The following is a 5,910-nucleotide window of genomic DNA, read 5'->3' on the forward strand; positions in this document are numbered from 1 at the left end:
TTCCACTTTCTATAATAAGAATTTTCATCGATGATATTCACTTTTTTGGTTTATCTTAATGGTATTTGATTTTGGAAACCACGAGACGTTAATGTTATTGTGAATCGTTAACATATACCTTTTTCTTTCTTTCTTTCTTTCTTGTTTTACATACGCATTGCATGTGCTTACCATGACACAGCATAAATTCACGGGACCCAGCAAGTCATGGCGTTAATTAATCTGTTACGCCAAATCGCAAATTATCGGACACTATTTCTCGCCCCCCTCCCTCACTCTCACCCTTACAAGGATTGACTTTCCCCTCAGACACTCTTAGGGACCAATATTCACCCTTAAACGATACCCTTTTCACTGTCTTTTGTCCCTGAGGTGTTGTGTGTATGTATCCCTTTGGCTCCTCCCCCCTGGCACTAATGGACCTCTGGTTCTTGTTCCCACCTTTCTCTCGCTGTCTCTTTGCCTCGCTGTCTCTGTCAGTCTATCTCTATTTCTCTTTGTCTGTCTTTGTCTCTCTCTCTCTCTTTCTCTCTCTCTCTCTCTCTCTCTCTCTCTCTCTCTCTTTCCTTCCCCTTCTCATTCTCATTATCCTTCCTCCCTCTCCTCCCTCTCTCCACCCTCTTACCCTCTCCTTCTCCCCTCTCCCCCCTCTTACCCTCTCCTTCTCCCCCTCTCCTCCTCTCTCGCCCTCTCCTTCTCCCCCTCTCCCCTTCTTACCTCTCCTCCTCCCCCTCTTACTTGATTTTCAGTTCTCACCTCCCAACACTACCCTCTACTCTCCCTCACACCTCAGTCGCTCACGCTATGCACCTATTCATCAGTGTCGAAAGGTACTTACTGTCTTCGCATGAGAGGGAAGGGTTAGGGGGTGGGGGTGGGGTGGGGGATAGGGAGTGGGGGGAAGGGTGGGGGGGTTAGGGAGCGGGGGGGTTGGTGTTGGGGGGGAGGGTGGTTTTCGGGTGTTCGTAATTGCGTAATTGGGGTTAACCTCAAGTATTCTTTAAGCCTTGCCTTCCCCTGCTCTTTGTGTCTCCTTCGAGCCTCCTTGCCCCCTCTCCGTTCCTCCTCCTCCTCCTCTTTCTTTACTCTGCCCTTTCTTCCTCTTATCTTTCTTCTTCCTTGACCTCTCTTCACCCTTTCCTCCCTTCCCTCATTCTTCTCTCCTCTCTCCTCCTTTCACCTTCCTCTGCCCACCCTTCACCCTTTCCTCCCTCCCCTCCTCTCCCCTCCCCTCCCCACCCCTTCTTCCACCCTTTCCTTCTTCCCTTCACCCTTCCCTCCCCTCTTTTCACCTTCCCCTCCCCTCTCCTCCCGCCTCTTCCTCCCCACCCCTCATCCTCCCCTCCCCTCCCCTCCCCTTCCCTCCTCTCCTCTCCTCCGCTCCCTTCATTCTTCCCTCCCTTCCCCTCCCCTCTTTCCACCCTTTCCTTCTTCCTCTCACCCTTCCCCTCCCCTCCCCTCCCGCCTCCTCCTCCAACCTAAAAATACAGAGTAACTTACTCGTCGACTCGAGGCCCAGATCTCTCTTCATTTCCTCCAATTCCCTATCTATTTCTTACATTTTTTTCCTCTTCTATCTTTGTCTTCTATAATTTCTCGATGCATGACTGTTTCAATTGTGAGGGTTGGGCGGTGGTTGGGGTGGGGGTAGTGGAGGTGGGGGGAAGGGAGTATTGGGGTGAGCAATGAAGGTCTAAGGATAGGGCTCGGCAAGTAGGGGGAGGGGAGGGGAGGGGAGGGGGGGATAAGGGTGGAAGGGGTAAGGGGTAAGGGTGGAAGGGGTAAGGGGTACGGGGTAGGGGAGGGGGTCGAAGGAGGTGTAACCTGCATGTAATATTTACTGCCGGAAACACACCCACGCTTGCAGGCCGAGTGCTTACCTGCTGGGTCGATTGCGGGTGAGTGAGTGAATGGAAGGTGTGGGGGGGGGGGAGACGGAGGAGGGAGGGAAGCGGGAGGGGAGTGAGGCAGGGAGAGGGAGAGAGAGAGAGAGGAAGACAGAGAAAGAGAAAGGGGTGATGATAGACAATTAGAGAATATATATATATATATATATATATATATATATATATATATATATATATATATATATTTATACACAATATATACATACATATATAGATAGAAAGATAGGTAGATATGTGTCTGTATACTACTCTACAATAACAACAACTAATAATTATGATAATAATAATAATATTAATGATAATGATAATAATAATTAATGACAATGAAAATGACATGACTACCATTACTACAACTAATATTATTAGTAATAATAATAATGATAATAATAATATGATAATAATGATAATGATTATGATAATGATAATAAGAGAGAGAGAGAGAGAGAGAGAGAGAGAGAGAGAAAGAGAGAGAGAGAGAGAGAAAGAGAACGAGAACCAGAGATTCAAGAGAGAAAAAGGCAAAGCAGAAAAGCAAAATCAGAAGCACAGAAAGCAATTTTCCCAAGCGACAGATAGCCAAGGGGTCCTCTGACAGCATAAACCCTTGAGGGGAACGCAAGTGCCTTATCCCCTTCCCCTCTCCCCCTCCCCCCCTACTTACAAGGGCTAGAAGGGGGAGAAATCGAGGGGAAATGAGGGGAGGAGAGTGACCAGGGATGGGGGTTATAAATACATTACCCGAAAGAGGTAAGACTTTTGCGTTATTTTTACATGGCGTGAGTACTCGAGGTCGCTCCTCTGTCCTGCCACGGCGGAGAAAGTAAGAGAGAGAGAGAGCGAGAGAGAGAGAGAGAGAGAGAGAGAGAGAGAGAGAGAGAGAGAGGAGAGAGAGAGAGAGAGAGAAGGAGAGGGAGAGGAAGTGGAAGAGGGACAGGGAGGGAGGGAGATAGAAAGCGAGGGAGAGAGAGAGGGGAATTTCCTTTTATGGCCGGAGTAGATAAGAAAGATAAGATACCAAATAATCCTTAACCCGGATCTCTCGTGCAAAGGATTAGATTTCAGGTTTATTTGATATCTTGATGAAACCGCAGCCATAAAATAGAATAAAAAAAAAAAGAAACATGCACGCACAAGTATACACACAGACCCCCCTCTCGCTCTCTCCTCGCTCTTTTCTCTCTCTCACTCTCCTCTCTCTCCCGCTCCCACACTCTCTCTTCCCTCTCCTCTCTCTCCCCCCCCCTCTCTTTTCTCTCCCCTTTTCTCTCCCCTCCCCTCCCCCCTCCCCCTCCCCCCCTCCCCCTTTCTCCTCTCTTTTCTCCTCCCCCTCTCCCCCCTTCTCTCTTCTCCTCTCTCTCTCCTCTCTTCCCTCCCCTCTCTCCTCTCTTCCCCTCTTTTTTTTCCTCCCTCTCTCTCCCTCTCTCCTCTTTTCTCCCCCCCCTTTCTCTCCTCCCTTTTTCTCTTTCTCTCTCCCTTTTTCCTTCTTTTCTCCTCTCTGTTTTTCTCTCTCCTCCCCCTCCTTTTCTTCTCTCTCCCTCTCCTTTTTCCCTCTCTCTTCCCCCTCCTCCTTCTCTCTTTTCCCCTCCTTCTCCCCCGCCTCTCCTCTCCTCTCTTCCCTTTTTCCTCTCTCTCTCTCTCTCTCTCTCTCTCTCTCTGTTAACATGGAAATGTCGCTTATTTTTAGAAAATGACTTTTTCAGACTTTCCCTTTCACATTTCTTTTAAGAAAGAACTGAATATCAATGTAAATATCTTTCAAATTTATGCGTCTTGGTGGAAAGAAACTTCTTGGATGTTTTGAAGATGAAAAAGACAAATTTTTGAAGGAAGGTTAAAAATTAAACGAGAGAAGGTTTTCCCCACAAGAAAGAAAAAAAGTACTGGGATAAAAAAAGTCGCCATTGAAATGTTAAAGTTTTGATATCTTCATCGTTAATAGTTTTAAACAGAAGTTATTCTAAGATATTTTTTTTCATCTGCTTTTAAGGTTGTATGTGGAGACTAGCGAAGATTCTTAATTAGATATCTTAATTAACAAATATGTTTTCTTTTTTTTTTTTATTTTTTTTTTTTGTTTCTTGTTTTTTTTTTTTTGTTTTGTTTTGTATTGTTCTTCGTCCTCTTCGGTAGACGCGAGAGATTTACAGTTTGCTTTTGTATCCCCTTTCAATTATTAACATTTTCTATGTTCAACTTAGGGCCTTGGTGCTTTCCCGTTTTCTGTTCATATGAAGGGGTATCTTTCTTATTTTATATTTGTGTTCATTTAACTTTATTTGATCAGTTGAAGATGTGCTTCAAACACACACGCACGCCGCCACACACCCCAACCCCACACACACAAAAACCTCATCACGTCACTCATCACCCCTCACTCACAATTTACTCACTCCCCCAACCCACACACACAACCCAACCAACCCCCCTCTCTCCTCCCCCCCCTTCCTCTCTCTTCCCCGCCCCTCGTGCCCCTCTCCCCTCTCTCCCCTCTCTCCCCCTCTCTCCCCCCCCTCTCTCCCCCTCTCTCTCTCTCTCTCCTCTCTTCTCTTCCTCTCTCTCTCTCTCTCTCCCCCTCCCCCTCTTCCTCGTCTCTCTCTCTCTCTCACTCTTACTCACACCACACTTCACCATCACTCCTCACTCCTCACTCCTCACTCACCACTCACTCACTCATCACCACCACCACTCCCCCCACCAACCCCCCCCCAAAAAAAAAAAAAAAAAAAAAAAAAAAAACTTTTTTCCCCTTCCCAAAAACTCTTTTTTTTTCATTTCACACCTCTAATTCCGGTGCCTTTTCATTCTTTTGCGGCAATTTCTCCCTGCCCTGGGTTATTTGGTTGTTTAATTTTAAAGGGGTTATTGTCTTTTTTCTCTGCTTTTTGGTTTTCGTTTTTTTTTCTTTTTTTATGTTTCCCCTCAATTTTTTGATTTTTTTTTCTTTCTTTTTACATTTCTTTTTTTTGTTTTTGTTTTTTTTTATTTTTTTTTTTTATTATTTTTTTTTTATTTTTTATTTTTTTTTTTATATTATTATTAAATTATTTTATTATTATTATATTTTATTACTAAAGGTTTTCAATTTTTTCCTTTCTTATCATTCTTTCCCATTTTCTCCCCCCCCCCCCCCCTCCCCCTCTCACTCTCCTCTCTCCTTTTCTCTCTTTATCTCTCTCTCATTCACATAAACAATATCAATCATTTCATAATCAATTTATCAAATATTTCCCCCACCTCCTCTCCTCTTCCCCCCCCTTTCCTCTCTCTCCTCCTCCGGGGGTTCTCCTCTCCCCCCTCTCTCTCTCCCTCTTCTCTATCCTCTCTCTCTCTCTCTCTCCCTCCTTCTCTCCTCTCCCCCCGTTCTCTTTTCCTCGTTTCTCCCTCTCTCCTTCCCTCTTTCCTTTCCTCCCCTCCCTCCTCTCCCTTTCCCCTTTCCTTTGCCTTCTCCCCCCTCCTTCCCTTCCTCCTCTTCCTCCCTCCCTCTTCCCCCCCTTTTTTCCTCCTTCCCCCTTTCCTCCCTCCCCTCTCTCTCCTCCCTTTTTCCCTCCACTCCCCCCTTTCCTAACCTTTTTTTCCTCCCCTCCTCCTTCCCCTTTTTCCCCCCATTCTTCCCCCCCCCCCCCCCACCCTCCTCCCTCCCTCCTTTTTCTCCCTTTTCCCCCTTTTCCCTCCCTCCCCCTCCCTTCCTTCTCCCCTTTTCCTTCTCCCTCCCCCTTTCTCTCCCTCCCTCCCTCCTCTTTTTTCCCTCCCCTCCCCCATTCCCTCTTTTTTTCCCTTTTTCCCCCTCCCTCCTCCTCCCTCCCCTCCCTCATTCCCCCCCCCCCAAAACCCCCCCCCCCCAAACAAACCCCCCCCCCCCTTTTCGTTTTCAAAAATCCCTTTTTTATTTTCCCCTTTTTTATCCCCTTTTTCCCCCCTTTCATTATCCATGGGTTTTGGCTTTTTTTTATGTTTTTAAAAATTTTTTTTGGTTTTTTGCTTGTTTAATTGTTGGCGTTTTTTA

At 46.1% G+C, this 5,910-nt stretch overlaps 1 protein-coding gene across 1 annotated transcript in view; it reads left to right on the plus strand.

Annotated features, from left to right (window-relative positions):
• The window catches only part of LOC119583232 (neural-cadherin-like), a gene marked incomplete in the record, with an annotated part of 112,060 nt that overhangs the window by 47,117 nt on the left and 59,033 nt on the right, over window positions 1-5,910 (plus strand).

Source organism: Penaeus monodon, chromosome 17 (assembly GCF_015228065.2).
Source record: "Penaeus monodon isolate SGIC_2016 chromosome 17, NSTDA_Pmon_1, whole genome shotgun sequence".
Classification (NCBI taxonomy): Eukaryota; Metazoa; Arthropoda; class Malacostraca; order Decapoda; family Penaeidae; genus Penaeus; species Penaeus monodon.